The sequence below is a fragment of the Pantherophis guttatus genome, chromosome 13, assembly GCF_059756535.1.
Source record: "Pantherophis guttatus breed Tessera chromosome 13, ASM5975653v1, whole genome shotgun sequence".
Taxonomy (NCBI): Eukaryota; Metazoa; Chordata; class Lepidosauria; order Squamata; family Colubridae; genus Pantherophis; species Pantherophis guttatus.
Window position 1 is genome coordinate 12904953 of NC_142075.1, and position 24112 is coordinate 12929064.

At 42.8% G+C, this 24112-nt stretch overlaps 1 protein-coding gene across 1 annotated transcript in view; it reads left to right on the forward strand.

Moving 5' to 3' along the window:
• AGBL1 (AGBL carboxypeptidase 1) overlaps nt 1-24112 on the forward strand; it is a 701662-nt gene that overhangs the window by 572238 nt on the left and 105312 nt on the right. The window lies entirely within an intron of this gene.

Below are 24112 nucleotides of genomic sequence, written 5' to 3' on the forward strand. Positions count from 1 at the left end.
ATGTACAGGGCAGGGCGCATAGAATTATGGGTGTGGGCACGCGTATATGCGAACCTCCTCCGCCCCCCCCTTCCTGGCACGCGATGGCAAAAAGGTTAGCCATCACTGCCCTATACCATTTCAGACAAGTGGATGTCCTATCTCTTCTTAAAAACCTCAATGATATATTGCCAGCATATCAGCTCAAAATATTTTTCCTACCCTTAATAGACTCTGGCATAGGCTGTTAGATAGTTCTATGGCTTTCCTCCTTTTTGTTCATGGTAAGATAGATAAATTTCATCTCCCCCGTGCTTCTTAGCTGATACTGACCTAATCATTTTGATTCTCAGCAGCTGAAGAGCTATCCATTTTTGTTATGGGGTTTCTTCATAATGGAGGTTATATTTACTATCAACAAATTGAGTTTTGTTACTTCACACGACAGCCAACAAAATTCTCACGGGAATGCCATTGCTTTCATAAAAGTCTGACTTCCTTTGAGTTGCACTGAAATGTTTCCAGAGATTGTTTCGAATACTATGGTGGCTGAGGTGCACCACAAACTGAGGAGTACCTTGAATTATTTTTGAGAAACGTTCGAATTACTGGAGGTCATTTGGTTTCTCTAAAGGAAAAATACAGGCAAGTCCTCAACTTACAACCACAGTTGAATCCAAAATTTCTGCTAAGTGAGACATTTGTGAAGTGAGATTTGTCCCATTTTACGACCTTTATTGCTACAGTTGTTAAATGAATCACTGCACTTGTTAGGTTAGTAACACGGTTGTTAAGTGGATCTGGCTTCCCCATTGATTAAGGTCACAAAGGAGATCTCATGACACCCCCCCCCCCCAGGACACTGCAACCATCATAAATATGTGTCACTTGCCCAGCTTCTAAATTTTGATCACGTGACCATTAGGATGCTGCAATGGTCATAAGTGTGAAAAAAGTCCCTTTTTTCAGTGCCATTGTAACTTGGAATGATCATTAAATGAACTGTTGTAAGTCGAAATGTAAGCCTAATGCTGGGAACGATTGAGGGCAAAAGAAGAAGGGGACGACAGAGTGAGGTGGCTGTGTTGTGATCCGCCAGCAGCCTGCGGAGCTGGCAGCAGAGTCGGAGAGCGATGAGGCTGAGGAAGAACATGGGCCAGTCCTGGAGGCTGGCGAAGGCCTGGATGAGGGCTCTGTGTCGGAGGCAGAGATGGGGGCAGGGCCGTCGGGGAGTGATGTGCGGACTCCGGAGCCTCCAGAGGCTGACAGTAGAGAGGCAGAGGAACAGGTGGAGCCTGTTCCTAGTGAACAGCTGAGAAGAGCTGCCAGAAGGCAGGAGCAGCTAAAGCAGAGAGGACGACTTGGGAGTAAGGCTAAGAGATGATTGGCCCCTTCCATAAGGCTTAAAAGACCAGCAACGGCTCTTGGGCTCTTTGTCGGAAAACAACGTTGATAGATTTGTTCTTGTCTTGCTGCACTTATCTCTGGTCTTATAGTCTATATCACTTATCTGCACTTATCTTCTGCTTCTGAACTTTTGCCAAGAAAAGCCTTTGGCAATTTGCCTAATTATATCAAGGTTGGTGATTAGACTGAAGAATTTGTGTTATGAAGACTTTGTTTTGATTTAGTTTGGACTACGCTGAGAATGAGTTAATTCTCAGCTGTTCTAATAAAGTCTGTTTGTTTTGGAACTGTTTGCGTCAAATACTACCTACTTGGGCCTGGGTCTCAACAGGCTGGATGGAGTCACCGAAGCAGTTGGTGTGAGCTTAAATGGACTCTGGGGGATGGTAGAGGACAGCAAGGCTTGGAGGAACATTGTCCATAGGGTCACGATGGGTCAGACATGACTTTGCAACTAACGACAACAACAAAGTCGAAAACTACCTCCATTCAGATTCACCTGAATTTTCATTTTGGAAAAATGTCAACGAAGGCTTTTATTTCTCAAGTCGACAAAAATGGTACTGGAAAATAATTTCTATGTTAGTGTTCAGCATCCAAGTATTAATTGCAGCGTTTGACTATTTTAGTTCTCCTGGGAAGGTTGAATAATCAAAAAGCCCATTTGTTACTTTTACTGTGTCACTGTGAATCACCATTTGGTTTGTTTGAGCTTTGGGCTTGGTAGGTTTATAAGATCCAGCTTTTGGATCTTGTCAGGTATGATTTATGTCTTATCACGCTGTGCAAATCCAACCGGTTGTTGTAGTTTATTCAACAAGCCATTAAGCCAAAGAAGACTTAGTAGAATGTGCGAACGATGGCTGTTTGTTGGCATAGTTAAAATGTTCTGCTGAAAGATTGGGACTTCCTGAAGTTAAATGTTTGTGTTTGTTTCCACTAAAAGCCAAATTATAATTTCAATATTTATGGGTAATGGTTGGTTTGTTCCTAAGTGCAGACTCAGCTAAGATAAATGACTTTAACTTAACAAGGATAAAACCTTATAAGCGTCCAATTGCTGTTCTAGTCTATTTTCGGGACTGGATGTCTGTTGGCCTCACTGTTTGCATCATCTTGTCATTCTGCTTTAGAGTTATAAGCACAGACTGTTGTAGAGTCATGGGGGACTCTTGAAATACAGATTTTCCCTGAAAAAAATCAGCAAGCTCCACAAGTTCCCAGAGAAAGTATCAATCCAAGCATTCTTTTCCAGCAATACATTTTCTGGAGTCGCTTACAGAATTTATTTATTCCTATTTATTCCTCTTCAGTTTTCCCAAACGTAGTGCATTTTTCCATCTTGTGTTACCTTGGTAGAAGCATGGAGGAATGCCCTAATGGGTAATGCCCTTTGCTTTAAGGATATGATTCTTGATGAACATATCTTTTCTTTTAGGTACACTGAGAGCATATGCACCAAGACAAATTCCTTGTGTGTCCAATCACACTTGGCCAATAAAGAATTCTATATTTCTTGTTGTTGTTAGTTGTGAAGTCGTATCTGACCCATCACGACCCCATGGACAACATTCCTCCAGGCCTTCCTGTCCTCTACCATCGTCTGGAGTCCATTTAAGCTCACAACTACTGCTTCAGTGACTCCATCCAGCCACCTCGTTCTCTGTCGTCCCCTTCTTTTGCCCTCAATCATTCCCAGCATTAGGTTCTTCTCCAGGGAGTCCTTCCTTCTCATTAGGTGGCCAAAGTATTTGAGTTTCATCTTCAGGATCTGGCCTTCTAAAGAGAAGTCAGGGTTGATCTCCTCTAGGACTGACCGGTTTGATCACCTTGCAGTCCAAGGGATATATTAATATATAGTGGATATATAAATATAATAGCAATAACACTTAGACTTATATACTGCTTCACAGTGCTTTTATAGCCCTCTCTAAGTGGTTTTACAGAGTCAGCCTCTTGCCCCCAACAATCTGGGTCCTCATTTTACTGACCTCGGAAGGATGGAAGGCTGAGTCAACCTTGAGCCTGGTGAGATTCGAACTGCCAAATTGCAGGCAGTCAGCAGAAGTAGCCTGCAGTACTGCACTCTCACCACTGCACCACCATCACTCATAATCAAGATATACTGTATATCGTACAAGGAAAAGGAGATGTGGAGGATAAAGAAAACTGCAGCATCCAACATCAATTACCAAAGTTTAATAATAAGCTGTATACAATAAAGGAACAGGAGGAATCTGATATAGCTCCTATCTCAACAAGACCCAAAAGTGGCTGTTTCCTTTTTATCTTCCTCTCATGAATTCTAATGAAATGTCCTTTAAATGTCTCTTCAACATTCATTCAGATGTCTTTCAGCATCATCAGCATGCTAGACTTGTAAGTATGATTTGAACCACAGATTATCCCAAAACATAAAACATTGAGCAGTGGAAGAAGTTAGACATAGCAATAGCACTTTAGACATATATACCACTTCATAGTGTTTTACAGCCCCCTCTAAGTGGTTTAGAGATATATTGTCCCCCATAATCTGGCTCCTCATTTTACTGACTTCGGAAGGATGGGAAGCTGAGTCAACCTTGAGCCGGTCAGGATCGAATGGTTGGCAATGTGCAGAGTTAGCCTGCAATACCGCATTCTAATCACTGTGCCGCCAGAGCTCTAGTTAAGTTGTAGTTTAGCAACTAAACATATCTTTCACCTTCGAAAGGTCTTGGATGAAACTTTTACTCTCTGCAAAGAGAAACAGTGCATTTGAGAGTTTAGGTTGAGGTCCCTCAGCATGAGGCCAGTGCATCGTGCTAAATGCTGGGACATCTGACTGTAGCTTTTCTCAATCATCCGCTTCATCGTTGTTTCCGCAGGAGTCCAATCCAACTCACTTCTGCGCTGCCTCCGAGGGCTCCATAAAACCCAGACATTGAAATATTGGTGGAGGCTATTCCCAACGGAGAGCTGATTACACTCTTCTTAAAACATACACCCAGGCAGCTCGTTGGAAACACATTAAGAAGACAAAGCCAAATGCGTCTTGTGGGGTGGATGGCAATTTGGGAAAACGGCTCTTGAATTTTTCATTCTGCTTTTTCTCTGCTGACAGATTCAGCAAACGGCGTTTCTTTATTAGCCAGCTGAAAAGGAAGTCATCAGGAATAAAAAGCTACTTTGGCTCCCTCAAGTTTAACAACCCCTTTGTTTCACAGCCCATCAATAGAACAATCTTAAAATAAGGTCTTCCTTCTCTTCCTCCAACCCCCCAGAACAATGCCTATTTTTGTTGTCGTCTACTATTACTACGACTACGACTACTACTACTGTTTTGGTTCTTTTTTTTTTGTTGGGACGCAGTGGCTCAATGGCTAAGACACTGAGCTTGTCGATCGAAAGGTCGGCAGTTCAGCGGTTCGAATCCCTAGTGCCGCATAATGGGGTGAGCTCCCGTTACTTGTCCCAGCTTCTGCCAACCTAGCAGTTCGAAAGCGCGTAAAAAATGCAAGTAGAAAAATAGGGACCACCTTTGGTGAGAAGGGAACAGCGTTCCGTGCACCTTTGGCGTTGAGTCATGCCTGCCACAGGACCACGGAGACGTCTTCTGACAGCGCTGGCTCTTCGGCTTTGAAACGGAGATGAGCACCGCCCCCTAGAGTCAGGAATGAATAGCATATATGTGCGAGGGGAACCTTTACCTTTACTACTACATTTTTATTGCAGGCCTGTATAAGTTACTCATCAACACCACTTACATACAAATTGTGGGACTTTATGCATTTAGCTCAGAACGGAAACATTAACATTTTAAGACAATAAGCTTTTAGACATAACATCCTCTTTGATTTCTTCTGAGAATGCTTTTTTTAGAAATGGCAGTTAAATGCAGCATTCTATCCTACTCCTGTTTGGAAACAAGTTTATTGCAAACAGTTTATCACCTTTGCTGCTTCTGCTTTGTTTGTTTGTTTGTTTTTTAATAGTCCCTTCTGCTCATTTGGGAAACACACTGCATCTTTAAGAATAAAAATAAAGTCTTAACAAGGGAATCTGCTGCTGATTTCATTTGGATTTTTGCAACGAGCCGGCAAGACTCATGAGCATAGATTCTATGACCATAATGCATGGACTTTGCCAAAACGCATCATCTTTGGCTCAAAAATTGCATGCCCAATGCTGCATTGTGGGGGGAAAAGTTTATTCAACCACATCAGAGACCTCCTGGCTAGAAATAAAACAGGGGTGAGGAGTATTTTTGGCAACTGGAGGCACAATATTTGGGTGGGTGGCTGTTACAGGGCTGTCACAGTCCTTGGTATAGTGATATTAATCAGGGGTGAAATGCTCCCAGTTTGGACCGGATCGCCCGATCCGGTAGCAATGGCAGCGGGTGGTTCGGAGAACCGGTATCAAAAATCCCTGCCCCCTCCCAATGCCCAGCTGAGCCACGCGATCTTCAGAGGCTTTTTTTACTTTTAAAAGCATTTTTTCTACCGAAAAGGTTGTAGAAAAAACTATTTTAAAAGTTAAAAAAAAGGCCTCTGATGATCGAGCGGCTCAGCTGGGATCGTCAGAGCCTTTTAAAAGCATTTTTTCTATAACCTCTTCGGCCGAAGAGGTTGTAAAAAAAATGCTTTTAAAAGGCTCTGACGATCCCAGCTGAGTTGCCTGCTTTTAAAAGCAATGCTTTTAAAAGTAAAAAAAAAAAGTTTGTGCGCCACAGCTGATCACCCCCCCTCGCGCGCTGTTCTACTTACCACATGCCTCTTTTTGGCATGCACTGCATGTGCGCACCTCACATTTGGTGTGTGGTGCACACTACGTGTCCGCAGCCAGTGAACCGGTATTAAACCGATTCAGATTTTACCACTGATGTTAATGGAAGGAATGAAGATGGGTTTTCATTATGCTTTGTTCACTTTGACTTGGGAGTTTCTATTGGTGGGGGAAAGGTTAATTTTACCAGTTGTGCTGGTGCTTCAGAGCCCTCCAAAAATGAGCTCCAGATCTGGATGCAAACTGGGTCAAATACCAACCCCTATTGAGTAAAGTCTACTTAGTTTCTAGTTCACTGGGCTTTCTTCTTCTTTCTGCTTCTGACCCATGCTAGATTTCTAGATCTTTTTTTTTTTTAATTGATTTATATGCTGCCCTTCTCCGGAGACTCAGGGCGGCTTACAATGCGCTAAGCAATAGCCTTCATCCTTTTGTATATTTATACAAAGCTTATTGCCCCCACAATCTGGGTCCTCACTTAACCTACCTTAGAAAGGATGGAAGGCTGAGTCAATCTTGAGATATATATTTGCTTTATTCGCTCCAATCTTTGAGGAAATTAATCAATCCTTAAAACTAAGATAGCCGTTTCCCACCGCTGCCTTCCGATTCCACTATTCCAATTTGTGATTCAACTATTATGGTTGGTCAGCTAGATGTTTAAATTAGATTTGGAATTTTTGTCTACCTGTTAAGAACTTCTCAAGGATCTGAGATAGGAAATTGTTCTTTGATGGTGCTAAAGGTATTACCACAGGACGTAAGCTGCTCCAAGTGAATCTGCCTTTTGCAATTGACCGACGATGCTATTGTCAATGCCAATTAAATTCTATTATTATCTCTATTACTGTGATTCATTTCACAGTCAGCCAGATGTGCAGACTGGATTTGGCATTTTTATTCACATATCGAGTCCTTCGCAAAGACATGGGATAGGCAGATATCGTTTGATGTTAAAGGTATCATTGCAGGTAGTAAGCTGTTCCAAGTAAAACTGCCTGTCAAGCAGGGGTGAAATCCAGCAGGTTCTGACAGGTTCTGGAGAACCGGTAGCGGAAATTTTCAGTAGTTTGGAGAACTGGCAAATACCACCTCTGGCTGGCCCCAGAGTGGGGTGGGAATGGAGATTTTGCAATATCCTTCCCCCAAGAGTGGGGAGGGAATGGGGATTTTGCAGTACCCTTCCCCTGGAGTGGGGTTGGAATGGAGATTTTGCAGTATCCTTCCCCTGCCACACCCACTAGCCACGCCCACCAAGCCACACAACACCCACCAAGCCACGCCCTCAGAACCGATAGTAAAAAAAAATTGGATTTCATCACTGCTGTCAAGGTTGAACTGCTTTTAAAAGGCTTAGGTCTTATTCAACTTGCCAAAGAACTTGGGGGAGGGAAAGTGAGACAGAATGCAGACACCTCAGAGATCAAGAACCCACCAAGGCCACTGATGCAGGTGTCCAACAGAAAAGTGAACAGTTCTCAAAACAAAAGGACAATTCATAATTGGACAATGTAACCAACCAAAGGTGGGGAGAAAGAGAAGCTATTGTTTAACTATACGTGCATTGCGTGGGAAAATCCAGAGCTGGTTTTGATTCTTCAACCGAAACAGTGTCTCCAATAAAGTTTTGCTTTTGGGATTTCAAAGTTCCCAAGAGTGTCTACTTTTCTTCACTAGTCAAACCATTGACACTGCTTTGCTGATAGTAATTTTGTCAATCCTAATGGTGTTCCTGTTACTCTAAAAGTTTTGGGATTGTACCTAATCACTATTGGTACTACCTTTGCTTTCCCCACCCCCCACCCCATTCATTCTTCTTCCTCTTTGCATTTTGTAATTTTCTCCAGTTCCCTCCCTTCTATTCTGTCTCCAGCTACTGCAACATCCATTACCCAGATTATTATTATTGTTGTTGTTAATTTTGATTCATATGGCCGCTCATCTCATCTAAGTAACTCTGGGAGGCTCACAGCAGGAAAACCAATAAAACAGAAGTTAAAAGCCAATATGCAAGCATATAAAAATTGCCCACAATCAATTTAGGAAATATAAAATCACGATCAGCAGCATAATCCATTCTACATCAGCTCAGCACAGCCATTGCAAGAGCTCCCAACCATTGCTGGGCTCCCAAAGCTTGATGGAAGAGTTATGTCTCCAGGGTCTTTCTAAAATGCAAGAGGATCAAGGCCAATCTGAGGTGTAGGGCAGTGATGAAATCCAAATATTTTTACTACCGGTTCTGTGGGCGTGGCTTGGTGGGCTTGGTGGGCATGGCTTGGTGGGCGTGGCTTGGTGGATGTGGCAGGGGAAGGATACTGCAAAATCTCCATTCCCTTCCGACTCCTGGGGAAAGGATATTGCAAAATTTCCATTCCACCCCCACTCTGGGGCCAGCCACAGGTGGTATTTGCCAATTCTCCGAACTGCTCAAAATTTCCACTAGCAGTTCTCCAGAACCTGTCAGAACCTGCTGGATTTCACCCCTGGTGTAGGGTTATACTGTTCCACAGGGGATATGCCACAGCAGAGAAGACTTTCTTCCTGGGTATTTGATAGATGTGACCATAACTTGCCTTTCTTGCCAATCCTGATGGGACAGGTAGCTTTAGCAACAGCAGTAGCACTTAGACTTATATACCACATCATAGTGCTTTTACAGCCCTCTCTAAGCAGTTTACAGAGTCAGCCTCTTGCCCCCAACAATCTGGGTTCTCATTTTTACTGACCTTGTGAAGGATGGAAGGTTGAGTCAACCTTGAGCTGGTGAGATTCGAATTGCTGAACTGCAGCTAGCAGTCAGCTGAATTAGCCTGCAGTGCTGCACTCTAACCACTGCGCCACACCATCTCTTTAACTGGGAAGAGGCTGAAATAATACAGTCCCATGCATTATATTTTTTGAGGTCAGCATGTAAAGATGCCAGGGTCTCCTTGAAGCCAGCCAGTATCAGCAACACAGAACCTGGAGGCTTATTTTGTTCCATTAATATGACTTGCTTTTTGCATCTCTATTTTCTGAGTTGGCAGGCAAATCTCTATGGGTACAATCCCAATTTCTGATTTCTCTAAGACTTTACGAGCAAGTTAGCATGACCCAGCCTAACAAGACAGCTCTAATACAAGCCTGTTTTACCATACTAAATATTCCTCTCTTGAATGCAAATCTCTCCAATATATGCCTTTACATCTCTACTATTAAGGCTCTGCTCTGCGCTTAATCATAAATATTCCCCATAATTGCAAAGGAAGAAAGGTTTTATAAAACTAGAAAAACATTTACACCCCTTTGTTAAGTCAAGGGTGTATTGCTCATGAGTGGTATAGGTAGGAACTGAAAGCCAGCAAAAGTATAAGTAAGCTTGAATTATTTCGAAAATTGCTTAGCGACAATTTGATTTCTTTTGCTTGTTATAACCAGATTCTCAAGCTCTCCTCTGGTTTTCCTGGCTTGTATTCGTTTTCTATTATATAGGTCAGTCTATGTAATTGATATTAATTAGATGTTCTAGCCATAATCTGTACAAACTCCAATTGGAATTAGATGAATAAAACACAGTGTCCTATTTAATAGCAACATTCTGAAGCCATAATAGTTAGTATACTTAAAGTCTTTTACCCAAATAAACAAGCACAATACCAACAAAAGACAGGTTATTTGGGCAGAAAATACAGAAAATCTCACTTCTATCCCTTTCTACCAAGAAAACGATTTCCAAGAATGTATGGAATTGCTATTAGCCTGTAACTACCCAAACTACTAGTGGTTGAAACTCCTAAGAGTTGCCTGTAGTAACTTTTGTTGATAACCCAATGGTTATTTATTTGTCTGAGGATTAGAGGAAACCTATCTTCTCCTTTGAGCTACCTTTGGTCACCACATTATAAAAAAAGATGTTGAGGCTCTAGAAATAATGCAGAGAAGAGCAATCAGGATGATTAGGGGACTGGAGACTAAAACATATGAAGAACGGTTATAGGAACTTGGCATGGCTAGTCTAGGGAAGAGAAGGACCGGGGGAGACATGATAGCAGTGTTCCAATACTTAAGGGGCTGCCACAGAGAGGAAGGGATCAAGCTATTTTCCAAGGCACCTGTAGGCCAGACAAGGAATAATGGATGGAAACTGATCAAGGAGAGATTCGACCTAGAAATAAGGAGAAATTTTCTGACAGTGAGAACAATCAACCAATGGAACAAAAGTTGCCTTTGGAAGTTGTGGGAGCTTCATCACTGGAGGCTTTCAAGACAAGACTGGACTGCCATCTGTCAGAAATGGTGTAGGGTCTCCTGCTTGGGTGGTGGGTTGGACTAGATGACCTACAAGGTCCCTTCCAACTCTGTTAACCCAATCTAATCTAATTTACCATCAAAGTTTGGCCCCTAAACTTGGAATAGCAGTGGTGATGCATGCATGGATGGGTTGTGTATTTTCTCTCTGTGTTCAAAACAATCCACAACCTTCAGAAGCACCCCAAATTAAAAAATATCCAAAGTGTTCCATCCTGACCCCCAAAAGTTTGTCCAACTTCTTGGGTCATTGAATCTGGTTTTCCACCATGATCAGAATTGTCTTCCAATGTTTCAAGGTACCCCATCACCACTACCACCTCCACCACTGAAGCTCTCTAGCCAACACTTGATACTAAATCAGTAAATCGGTACTAAATCCCTCTTTGATTATCTTTCCTGGATGGCGTGGAAAGAACTTCTCCTTGTTAATAAGATCCCGATGTAGACAATAAAGGAAAATTGGGGGGGGGGAACCTTTTACTGGGGAGGAGGAAAATGGAAGGAACTGAAGACGGAATGCATTTGGCAACACCAGGCATATCAGCCAACCTTCATTCCAACATATAACTTGGCTTCTTGCAAAATAGTTAATGGAGCTTTTATTTGGCGACGTAAAAGATTTGTTCGTTCAGCTTCTCCCTGCCCCCCCCATCTCATAATTAGCAGATTCCTTCTCCTTTTACCCTCGTACACTTCATGCCATTTGTTCTCAAGCATCCATTAACCTCCTGCCATGAAGTCCATTTCATCTCACACCGGGGAAGAAGACGGTGAGGTTGGAGGACTTGGAGATGGCATGTAACAATGGGTCATAAAAATCCAGGCAAAGTTTTAATTCAAGAAGGTCTGCAGGCAGCAACCCTTGAAATCCAGAGTAACGGTTGATGCAAAGCAGGTTTCCCACCCCAAAGCAGTATGCAGACGTGTATGCGTGTCTACATACTGTATGTGCATGATCTCTGCATTTTTGTTCATTATTTGAAATGTTCCAAAAGATGAAATTGGTTCCATTTCTTCTACTCATACTTATTTGGTTCCAATTGCCATAGCTTCATCTAACACCTTCTGAATGCAAAACTTAATTAGAGCCATGGTGGCACAGTGGTTAGAATGCAGTATTGCAGGCTAACTCTGCCGACTGCCAGAAGTTCGATCCTGACTGACTCAAAGTTGACTCCGCCTTCCATCCTTCCGAGATCAGTAAAATGAGGATCCAGATTGTTGGGGGCAAGAGGCTGACTCTGTAAACCGTTTAGAGAGGGCTGTAAAGCACTGTGAAGCGGTATATAAGTCTAAGTGCTATTGCTATTTTATTATAGGTACTTATAAAAACAGCAAATATAAATATAAAAAAGTAGGGACACCAGGGCTCAGTGACTAAGACGCTGAGCTTGTCGATCGAAAGTTTGGCAGTTCAGCAGTTTGAATCCCTAGTGCCGTGTAATGGGGTGAGCTCCTGTGACTTGTCACAGCTTCTGCCAACCTAGCAGTTCGAAAGTACGTAAAAAATGCAAGTAGAAATATAGGGATCACCTTTGGTGGGAAGGTAACAGTGTTCTGTGCGCCTTTGGCATTGAGTCATGCCGGCCACATGACCATGGAGACATCTTCGGGCAGCGCTGGCTCTTTGGCTTTGAAACGGAGATGAGCACTGCCACCTAGAGTCGGGAATGACCAGCATATATGTACGAGGGGAACCTTTACCTTTACCTTATAAAAACAGAAAATGGCAAACATAATGCAAACAGAGTCACCTCTTAATGCTTCTTCCATATTCAGGAATGAAATGGCTCTTCTAAGCCATAGGAAATACACCTTGATTTACAATAGTAAATCTGTTTGACTGTTTAAAATTACAGTGATACTGAATAAAGTGACTTATGACCGTTTTTCACAGTTACGACCATTGCAGCATCCCCATGGTCATGTGATCAAAATTCAGCTGCTTGGCAACTGACTCACATTTATGACAGTTGCAATGTCCCAGGGCCACATGATTTCCTTTTGCAACCTTCTGACAAAGCAAAGTCAATGGGGAAGCCAGATTCACTTAACAACCATGTTACTTACTCAACTGCAATGATTCACTTAACAATGGTGGCAAGAAACATCATTAAATGGGGCAAAATTCACAAGTGTTTCACTTAGCAACAGAAATTTTGGGTTCGATTGTTGTAAATCAAGGATTACCTGGTTTGTTTGTCTTTTTTTACGCACAGGCCAGTTTTAAAGCATTTTACTCACAAACCAACCCAGTAAAAGCCACAAACGCTGACAGTTCACATTTCCAAAATAAACAGTACGAAGAGACAATACTGTCTATCTAAAAAAACATCAACAAAAATCCCGAGGTTCCCCTGGGTAGAATGTTTTTGAATGCAAGGATGTTCTTGATGGCCAGATACAGAGTTCATTTTTATTTTTTTATTTTTTATTTTTTTTGGTTTCCTTCTCTAGTTCGTTCGGGCTGTCACTTTATTTTTATTTTTATTTTTTTGCTTTATCTCTCTCTCTTCTTAGTCCCTATTGGGAAAGCTGTATTGAGTTGCTAACAGCCACCAGCTTTCAAACAATCAGCAAGTTCTCAAAAGCATACATACTGTTGAGTATTTCTAACATTCACATGTGCACACGACACAGACAGACAGACAGACAGACAGACAGACAGACAGACAGACAGACAGACAGATCTCTTAAATGGAACTTTTGGTAATTGTTATATTTTGATATATATTTATATATTATATATTTGCCCTTCCTTCCTTCCTCCCTCCCTTCCGTCCTCCCTCCCTCCCTTCCGTCCTCCCTCCCTCCCTTCCGTCCTCCCTCCCTCCCCCTCCCTTTTCATCTTCCTTCCTTCCTTCCTCCCTCCCTCCCTTCCTCTCCCTTTCCTTCCTTCCTCCCTTCCCCTTTTCATCTTCCTTCCGTCCTCCCTCCCTCCCTTCCGTCCTCCCTCCCTCCCCCTCCCTTTTCATCTTCCTTCCTTCCTTCCTCCCTCCCTCCCTTCCTCTCCCTTTCCTTCCTTCCTCCCTTCCCCTTTTCATCTTCCTTCCTTCCTCCGTCCCTCCTTTCCTTCCTTCCTCCCTCCCTCCCTTCCTTCCTTCCCCTTTTCATCTTCCTCCCTCCCTCCCCCCTTCCTTCCTTCCTCTTTTCATCTTCCTCTCTCCCTCCCCCTTTTCATCTTCCTTCCTCCCTCTCTCCCTCCCTGCCTCCCTCTCGCCTCTCTCTCTTCCCCTTTTCATCTTCCTTCATCCCTCCCTCCCTCCCTCCTTCTTTCCTTCCTTCCTTCCTTCCTTCCTTCTTTCCTTCCTTCCCCTGAGTTCATTTGAAAAATGAAATTGGACTTCTTCCTTAACAAACTGGACTTTACAGTACCCTGAAGGGCATTTCCTTGAAAGATTGTAACTGACAGTTTCCTAGCTTTGTGCTCATCACCCCAGTCCAGCTTTATTTGACAGAAAGCCGGGTCTCCAATGACCATTGGATAAAAGAAGGTTCTGTCAAATAAGGTATAGAATTTCAAATTGAAAGTGTGGTTGGGAAAGAATTTGTAAAGCCCAGGGTTTCTTGATTTTCTTCTGAACTCGAGGAAAAGAGGTTCTTTTAAAAATTTGGGAATAGGTCATTTGCTATTACACATTGGGGCCACCATCCTATTAATATGAACTTTGTAGGTCAGAGGTGTCTAACCCTGGCAACTTTAAAACTTGTGGACTTCAAATCTATGGAAATTCTCAGTCATCCAGGTCATGGTTGCCCCGGAATAACCATGACCTGGATGACTGAGAATCTCCATAGACTTTTAGCCATGCTCCCTGGGATGAACCTCCTTCGAAGGGTGTAGGAATGGATTGACAGAAAAAAAAAATTGCAGACTACAGGAACCATTTGCACAACTCAGGTAACCCTGAAGACATAGATAAACCTCCAAGTGCCTCAATGACTTGCTAAAAGAATGCAAATGACCAGCTGTCTCCAAGGAATATAAATCCTTCCATTCCTCACCATCCAGTCAGAGCTGAAGAAACTTCTTGGATCAGAAGCAAAATGTCTTCAAAGAAAAAACAAGGAAGTCCAATTGCCTCCTGAAAAAGCACTTTTGTGGAATTCAACTCCCAGAATTCCCCAGCCAGCCATGCTGGGGAATTCTGGGAGTTAAAGTCCACAGATCTTAAAGTTGCTAAGGTTGGAAACCCCTCATGTAGACGCTGATCTAATTTGCCATTGAACTAAACCAGAGGAGTTCCATCTCCACTTAATGGAAAGTTTGAAATAACACCAGGTCCTTCAAAGATGTTGTTGTTGTTAGTTAGTTAGTTGCAAAGTCGTGCCCAACCCATTAAGACCCCATGGACAATGTTCCTCCAGGCCTTCCTGTCCTCTACCATCCCCCAGAGTCCATTTAAGCTCATTCTGACTGTTTCAGTGACTCCATCCAGCCACCTCATACTCTGTCGTCCCGTTCTTCTTTTGCCCTCAGTCTTTTCCAGCATTAGGCTCTTCTCCAGTGAGTCCTTCCTTCTCATTAGGTGGCCAAAGTATTTGAGTTTCATCTTCAGGATCTGGCCTTCTAAAGAGCAGTCAGGGTTGATCTCCTCTAGGACCGACTGGTTTGATCGCCTTGCAGTCCAAGGGACTCGCAGGAGTTTTCTCCAGCACCAGAGTTCAAAGGCCTCAATTCTTTGGTGCTCAGCCTTTCTTATGATCCAATTTTCACATCCGTCCATTGCAATTTGGAAAACCATAGCCTTGACTATATGCACTTTTGTTGGCATATATTTTGTTGTCAAAGGTGTTAGAGATTGTAATTTTTTTCTGTGCCACAAGAGAAAGACCATTCAATAAATTATTTCAAAGTAAATCTGGTCAAAATTGACTTTTGGTGACTTCACGGAGAGGTCCACATAGTTTTCTTGGCAAGTATAAAGGATTTTAAAGCTGATCTCAGGGAAGTCAGGGCATTTAGGAGAGGCTTGGATAACAGATTACATAGTCCAAAGATAGAAGGAAGTGTGAGAAAGAAATTCAAAGTAACTCTAACTTGATTTTATTTAGTAAAAGATAGGACATTTCCTATCCAATAATGTGTCCTATAAAAATAAAGTAGCATTCCTAAAATCTCTACAGGGTTTTTTTTTTTTACCTGATGTACCTTGAAGGGCTTACATCAGTTCTGAATACCTATCCGACCTCAGTCACCTGAAGGCAAGATAGAACAACAGAAGCTTCCTTCAGATGTGCAGAAGAGTTCTGAGACATTGTAAGGCAGATTTAGGATAGGATAGGATAGGATAGGATAGGATAGGATAGGATAGGATAGGATAGGATAGGATAGGATAGGATAGGATAGGATAGAATAGCAGAGTTGGAAGGGACCTTGGAGGTCTTCTAGTCCAACCCACTACTTCAGCAGGAAACTCTATACCATTTCAGACAAATGGTTATCCAATCCCTCCTTTAAAACTTCCAGTATTGGAGCATTTACAACTTCTGGAGGCAAGTTGTTCCACTGATTAATTGTTCTAACTGTCAGGAAATTTCTCCTTAATTCTAGGTTGCTTCTCCCCTTGATTAGTTTCCACCCATTGCTTCTTGTCCTTCTTGTTCTTTGGAGAATAGCTTGACTCCCTCTTCTTTGTGGCAGCCCCTGAGATATTGGAAGACTGCTATCGTGTCTCTCCTAGTCCTTCTTTTCATTAAACTAGCCATGCCCAGTTCCTGCAACCGTTCTTCATATGTTTTAGCCTCCAGTCCCCTCATCATCCTGATTGCTCTTCTCTGCACTTTTTCTAGAGTCTCAACATCTTTTTTACATCATGGCGACCAAAAACTGGATGCAGTATTCCAAGTGTGGCCTTACCAAGGCCTTATAAAGTGGTATTAACACTTCACAATTTGGGCATAACACCGATTAAATCTACAGAGCAAATCTCTATGTGAACTTGGCCACCCTATTTTCCTCAACAGCAAGGTACAAAGGCTGCTACCTGAAAAACTTACTTGGGAAAGGAAGGTCGTCTTTGTTGGCAAAGGATAAGGAGATGCCTGAAATTATCTCATATTCTTCAGAAGCAACATCAAGCCTGCCTAGAGGTTTCCATTCCTAACCATTGAATTTCAAGTTAAGCACAAGACAGCCTGGCATTAACAATATAAAGATAAAGTAAACACATGATTATCTTCACACAGCTTCAGCGCAGATTCCACAGTAATTATTTCTCTTTTAGTGAAAAAAAAAATAACTTAAAAAAAACCCCGAAACTAAATTACCGAGAAATTGGCAGGCATAGGTAATGACTATACTTAAGAAGGAGGCAATTTCCTTCAAAAGCCTTGTGCATCATAGTTACTGCTCACTAAGACACTTTGTAAATTACCTCTCTGGACCTCAAGGTGATGTGGCAAGGCATTTCCAGGCCAGTTTTTGTCAACAACTAACACAACTGTGCAGCTGAACACCAGGCACCCCAAAGGTGTGCTCTGTTTACTGCCTTTAAGCTTTATTTTATTCACCTATGCCCTTGTTTTCACAAACAGATAGGCAGGAGTGGGCTATATGATAGCCACGACTTGTCTTGTGATGATTAAAATGAGAGGAAATGTCAGATCCCTAAAAGTGATACTGCCATTCAATTGGGAGAAGGGGGAGACTTGGATTCGATTTACTAGCATTGCCTGTGTCGACAGATATTTTACAATCTATATCCTGGCGCCAAAGAGCCCTGAGATCCTCTTTACGTGGAGGAATCTTTATGATAGCCATGTGGGTTGTTTCACTTTAAAGGATAACGGTGTGAATGCATGTTTGTTCGGGTTCTCAGGGAAACTAATAAAGAAAACATCTTCACACTTGTGTATTGGCTAAAAGCTGCATTCTGACTTAAAGGGAGGGGTCTCTACTGCTTTAATCCCACTTGTCTTGCCTAAGGGTATTCAGATCCAGCTTTAACTGGGTTGTTATCACTTCTGCTTAATAAAAGGTTCCTTTTGAACAACCATGTTTCACAAGTTTTTAATTTCTTAAGTTGGAAGGAGAGGCAATCTTTACAGGAAATTTAGAATTTAACTGAAAAAATAGGAAGGTGCAGAGGCTGTAGATTTCTGAATGGGGGATTGAATCACAAAAGACCAGGCATTCACACAGGATACGTATTAATAAATATGCTGTCTTCAGTGGTGGGATTAAGCCGGTTTGGGAGAACCGGTAGCTGTGGCTGCGGGAGGCTCCACCCGCCCACTCGGACGTCCCGTTTTTGAAGCTCTGCGTATGCGTAGAAGGTCCTGTGCACGCACAGAGGTGGTGCATGCTAGTGAAGTGAGAGTGCGCCAGTGGTGAAATCCAATTTTTTTTTACTACCGGTTCTGTGGGCGTGGCTTGGTGGGCTTATTGTGGCTTGGTGGGCATGGCTTGGTGGGTGTGGCAGGGGAAGGATACTGCAAAATCCCCATTCCCTCCCCACTCCCGGGGGAAGGATATTGCAAAATCTCCATTTCCACTCCAGTCTGGGGCCAGCCAGAGGTGGTATTTGCCAGTTCTCCGAACTGCTCAAAATTTCTGCTACCAATTCTCCGAACTACTCAAAATTTCCACTACCGGTTCTCCAGAACCTATCAGAACCTTCTGGATTTCATCCCTGGCGTGCACGCTCACATTTGCGAACTGGTAGCGAAGGTAAGTGAATATCACCTCTGGCTGTCTTCCAATTCAGAGTGCCTCATCCCCTCCCCATCTAAAATTCATTCAACTTCACTTCTACTCTAAAAGCATTTCAAAGGAGAGAGAAAAAAAAACCCATTTCCATCCAGCTGAATAGCAGCTGCTAGAAAAAAAAAAACCTACAGGACCAATTCTCTGTCAGATCTTAGCTTACTTTCAGTTTCTTGCTTCTTACCCTCTCATCTGCAGTTTTATAGAACCAGTGAGAACTTGTACAGGTAGTCCTTGATTTACGACCACAATAAAGCCCAAAATTTATTTATCTATTTAGAAATAGGTTAAGTGAATTTTGCCCTATATGATGACTTTTCTTGCCACACTTGTTAACTGCAAGACTGTGGTTGTTCCATTCGTAACATGGTTGTCAAGTGAATCTGGTTTCCTCATTGAATTTGCTTGTCAGAAAGGGGATCATATGAACCTGGGGACACAGTAACCATCATAAATATGAACAAGTTGTCAGGCATCCTAATGAAAAATCACGTTTACATGGGGATGCTACAATGGTCATAAGTGTGAAAAATGGTCATAACTCACTTTTTTCAGCGCCGTTGTAACTTCGGTCATTAAAGGAACAGTTGTAAGTTGAGAACTATCTGTACTCATCTTTGCTGTCCCCTGATTCCTACCGCAGTACATTTTCTAACCATGGGGTATGGTGGTGCCAAAACACAACAGAAAAATGATTGAATTGCTTGCAGGTTTACAAGGAATATTGCTAAGAACGAGAGTTGAAATCTTCTCAAATCCTGATACCTCATTTGCACACACACTTCTCTGATTGTTGCTCTATAGTTTTGGCCCCATTGAGCTTTGGCATGAAGGCCAAATGCTTCATCGGTCTGATCAGAATCACATAGGTCTCAATCTATCATGGGAGACATGATAGCAGTGTTCCCACATCTCAGGGGCTGCCAAAAAAAAGAGGGAGTCAAGCTATTCTCCAAAGCACCTGAGGGCAGGACAAGAAGCAACGGGTGGAAACTAACAAGGAGAGAAGCAACTTAGAACTAAGGAGAAATTTCCTGACAGTGAGAACAATCAATCAACCCCAATCCAGGAGCGATCAACTCAGACAAATCATGTGAAGTGTTCATACCAATATATAATGCCTTGGTAAGGCCACACTTGGAATACTGCATCCAGTTTTGGTCGCCATGATGTAAAAAAGATATGGAGACTCTAGAAAGAGTGCAGAGAAGAGCAACCAAGATGATTAGGGGACTGGAGGCTAAAACATATGAAGAACGGTTGCAGGAACTATGTGTCTAGTCTGGTGAAAAGAAGGACCAGGGGTGACATGATGACAGTGTTCCAATATCTCAGGGGATGCCACAAAGAAGAGGGAGTCAAGCTATTCTCCAAAGCACCTGAGGGCAGGACAAGAAGCAATGAGTGGAAACTAATCAAGGAGAGAATTCTATCCCTCTGTTAATGCAATTTAGGATTGCATTGGCTTTTTTGGCTGCTGCTGCATATTTAGCTGGTTGTCCACTAAGACTCCAAGATCCCTCTCACAGTCACTACTATTAAGCCTGGTTTTCCCCAGTTTATATGTCTACTTTTGTTTTTTCTTACCTAAGTGTAGGACTTCATCCATCAGAATCCCATGAATGAATCTTGTATTCAGTAGGAGTTTAAATTAGATGACCTCTAAAAGTGGACCTCTTCCAACTTTATGATTCTATGAGCTACTGTCCACGGCTGGCTCAGAAGCCTTACAATCTTCATGCCAGATTTTCTTCATACCGGCGGGATGACTTCATGCACTTCCTCTTTTGAGAAGTCTTCCAACAAACCTATTCTCAAAGGTCTTCTTAAATGGGACAGAAAGTAATTGATTTAAAAAAAAAAAACCAGCTATAAATGAGGGAGAAAGTAAAAGTGACAGATCTCTCAATCTCAATTTAAAGATTTATTTTTTTATGTATTTATTACATTTATAGGTAAAGGTTCCCCCCGACTCTAGGGGGCAGTGCTCCTCTCTGTTTTAAAGCCAAAGAGCCAGCGCTGTCCAAAGATGTCTCCATGGTCATGTGGCTGGCATTACTAAATGCCAAAGGCGCACGGAACGCTGTTACCTTCCCACCAAAGGTGGTCCCTGTTTTTCTACTTGCATTTTTTACCTGCTTTCAAACTGCTAGGTTGGCAGAAGCTGGGACAAGGAACAGGAGCTCACTTTGTTACGCAGCACTAGGGATTCGACCACTGAACAACTGTTCTTTCAATAGACAGATGCATCAGATCAAATAACCCCTCCACTCTTATGTCCGGCTCCTTTCTTTGCCCTCTTGTGTCCATAATATCTGCTGTTTTAATGATGGATGATTTAAAGGTTTTATAAGTTCTTTATGTTGTATGCTACCCAGAGTTATTGGATCTGAGACGGGCGTCAAAGAAATAAATGCCCATTTTAGCTCAATACTTAGGGAAAGAACCAGGCCTTCATGTCTTCTGAAGGCCAAATGGCAGGAGGATAGGAGAGGAATGCCTGAGATCTGAAGTGGGAGGCTATTCTGAAGGGCTGAAGAGCCACAGAGAAGGTCCTATTCAATGACAACGTTTAAGGGAAGGGACTTGGAGCATGGCCATCCTATCCAAGGTGTCAGGGTTCCGATGGATGCCCTAATTAAATCATGAGCCTCTAGCCAAGCTTTAAAAGAAATCCAGTCATTTATTAGGAGCTTCATGTTGGCACGTCCAAGTGAAGCCTACTCTGACCTCATGTAATTTATGACTCAATCTTGACCCTTTTCCCCCCCTCCCCCCCAGGGTGTCTCATCAGTCACATTCGCCAATGGAGCAATTTCGTGGGTTGTAGAGATCATTCACCTCCGGCTGCTGTGGGTAACCCTGGGAGAAAGCCTTGAGAGAGAGATGTCAGGAATGTGCTTTTGTTTTTGGTTGCCATGCTGCTTCGCCGCTTTTCCATCCCCCTTGCCTATGGCAACTCAAGAGCAGGCCAAGGGATGCTTTGCGAGTTGACACAAGGATGGGCAGATACCCTATAACTCTTAGCCACACATGTTAGTTTGCCATTATGATGGCTGAGAACCCAACAACACTCAGGGAAAGAGTGAATTGTGAGAGAAGCAAGATGTTTAGCTTCAAGACAGGCAGTAATGTGAATCTGTTAAGAGTGCATAAGATTGGAGAGAAAGTAGCAGGAATGGATGAATGCATTTGTCTGGCCGAAGACTGACAGTAGCTTGACTGCTGCATGTGTAAAGAACACTTTTTCTCCCTCACGTTTAAAAGTTCCTCATTTCATAAATACGGTACATTAATATTCATTAAACTGCACGCATTATCATTTTGGAAGGCGATTACTGAGAATTCGCTATTTTCTCTTCATCACATTTTCCAATTAGGAGGGCTTCTTTTGCAAATAATAAGCTCTCGCCTCCTTCTCCTCCCCCTTTTTGACAACTTGCCAGAGGCTTTCAGTAAAGTTTCTAGCCAGGATTTGGAGTCTTAAGTCTTCAAATTTCAAATCTTTATTGTCAGTGCACAACATATGTACAATGAGATTGGCGGAGCTCCCTCAGTACAACCCACTCCCCCCAAACACAATACAACTCACAGTGAAGACAGAAAATAAAAACTGTTCTTCAGCCTGTTTGTGCGGCTGCCTATGCTTCTATATCTCCTTCCCAATGGTAGGAGGATAAAGAAGTGATGACCAGGGTGAGAGTCATCCCTGAGAATTTTCCTCACTCTGTTGTGGTCCGCCAGCAGCCTGTGGAGCTGACAGCGGAGTCAGACAGCGATGAGGCTGAGGAAAAACATGGGCCAGTCCTGCACGCTGGGGAAGGCCCAGGTGAACACTCTGCATCGGAGGCAGAGATGGGGCCAGGGCCATCGGGGAGTGATGTGAGGATGTGAGGACTCTGGAGCCTCCAGAGGCTGACAGTAGAGAGGCAGAGGAACAGGAGGAGCCTGTTCCTAGTGCACACATGAGGTGCCAGAAGCAAGAGCAGCTAAAGCAAAGAAGACGACTCGGGAGTAGGGCCAAGAGATGATTGTCCCCTCCCATAAGGCTTAAAAGACCAACAACGGCTCTTGGGCTCTTTGTCGGAAAACAACATTGATAGACTTGTTCTTGTCTTGCTGCACTTATCTCTGGTCGCCGTCTTCTGCTTCTGAACTTTTGCCAAGAGAAGCCTTTGGCAGTTTGCCTAATTATACCAAGGTTGGTGATTAGACTGAAGAATTTGTGTTAAGAAGAATTTTGTTTTAATTTAGTTTGGACTACACTGAGAATGAATTACTTCTCAGCTGTTCTAATAAAGTCTGTTTGTTTTGGAACTGTTTGCGTCTAATACTACCTACTTGGGCCTGGATCACAACACACTCTTCTAAGGCAGCAAGCCCTAGTGATCTCATCTAGTGTTATCAGGGGACAGCCAACAATGTTTTTGTGCTGTGCTCACTACCCTCGGTAATGTTTTTCTATCCGCGGCTGTCAGACCAGCATGCCATACCGTGATGCACAGTGAGGACGCTTTCTAGGTAAAAGGAAGTCATCAGTTGTTGTTCCACCCTGTTTTTATGCAAGATCCTAAGAAAACGGAGTCTCTCTTGGGCCTTCCTGGACACCTGGATCGTGTTGTTTTTCCAGGTGAGGTCTTCGCTGAGATGGACTCCCAGGAATTTAAATCTTCATTTAAGACACAAGTGAGCAATGAAAGAAAAAAATTGTAATTTTAATAATACGTCCAATAACAAGACTTGGGTGGGACCCAACTGGAAACTGCCAGAGACTGCCAGTAATTTGAGTTAACTTTGTATTAGTTTGGAAGTATCAGTGATAGTGACAGTTGATAAAGAATCCACCACGAACCAGGAAAATCTACTTGTTTTTCAATTTTGCAAACCGAGTTCAGACAGATTTTGAAATGCAGGTCATCCTTGCCTCACAGAAGTTCATTTAGTAACCATTTGAAGTTACAACGGCACTGAAAATATGATTTATGAGTGTTTTTCACACTTACGACCATTGTGGCATCTCAATGGTCACATGATCAGAAGTCAGTCACTTGACAACTACTTCGTATTTATGACGGTTGAGGTTTCCTAGGGTCATGTATTTACCTTTGGTGACCTTCTGATGAGCAACGTCAACGGGGAAGCCAAGATTCCCTTAGCAACCATGTCACTAACTTAACAACTGCAGTGATTCAGTTAATAAAGGTGGCAAGAATGGTTGTAAAACGGGGCAAAATTCATTTAACAAATGTCTCATTTAGCAACAGGAATTCTGGGCTCAACTGAAATCGTAAGTCAAGGACTACCTGTAGGTCTTATCTGCTTACCTGTGGTAAGTAAGAATTATTTTTAGGTGAACATACGAAAATGATGGGCTTTGCAAAGGCCAGTTATAGCTATTGTAGTCCCAGCTGGTCCAAGATTTTGAGTGCTCCTACAAAAATCTGCAACGGAGTTGTGAGATCTCTCTAATTCCTGACACCCATTTGCTTTAGTCTAGCTAGGGATGAATCCTTTTTCAATTTCCTTCCCATCGGTACTTCTCATCTTTAAAAGGTAACTGTAAAGGTTCCCCTCGCACATATGTGCTAGTCGTTCCCGACTCTAGGGGGCGGTGTTTATCTCCGTTTCAAAGCTGAAGAGCCAGCACTGTCCGAAGACATCTCTGTGGTCCTGTGGCCGGCATGACTCAATGCCAAAGGCGCACGGAACGCTGTTACCTTCCCACCAAAGGTGGTTCCTATTTTTCTACTTGCATTTTTTACGTGCTTTCGGACTGCTAGGTTGGCAGAAGCTGGGACAAGGAATGGGAGCTCACCCCATTACACTGCACTAGGGATTCAAATCTTTCGATCGACAAACTCAGCGTCTTAGCCACTGAGCCACCTCATCGCTTCTCATCTTTAGGTATTATTACAAAAAAGAGAGCTATAAATGAAAATAACATCTAAATTTGTTCTG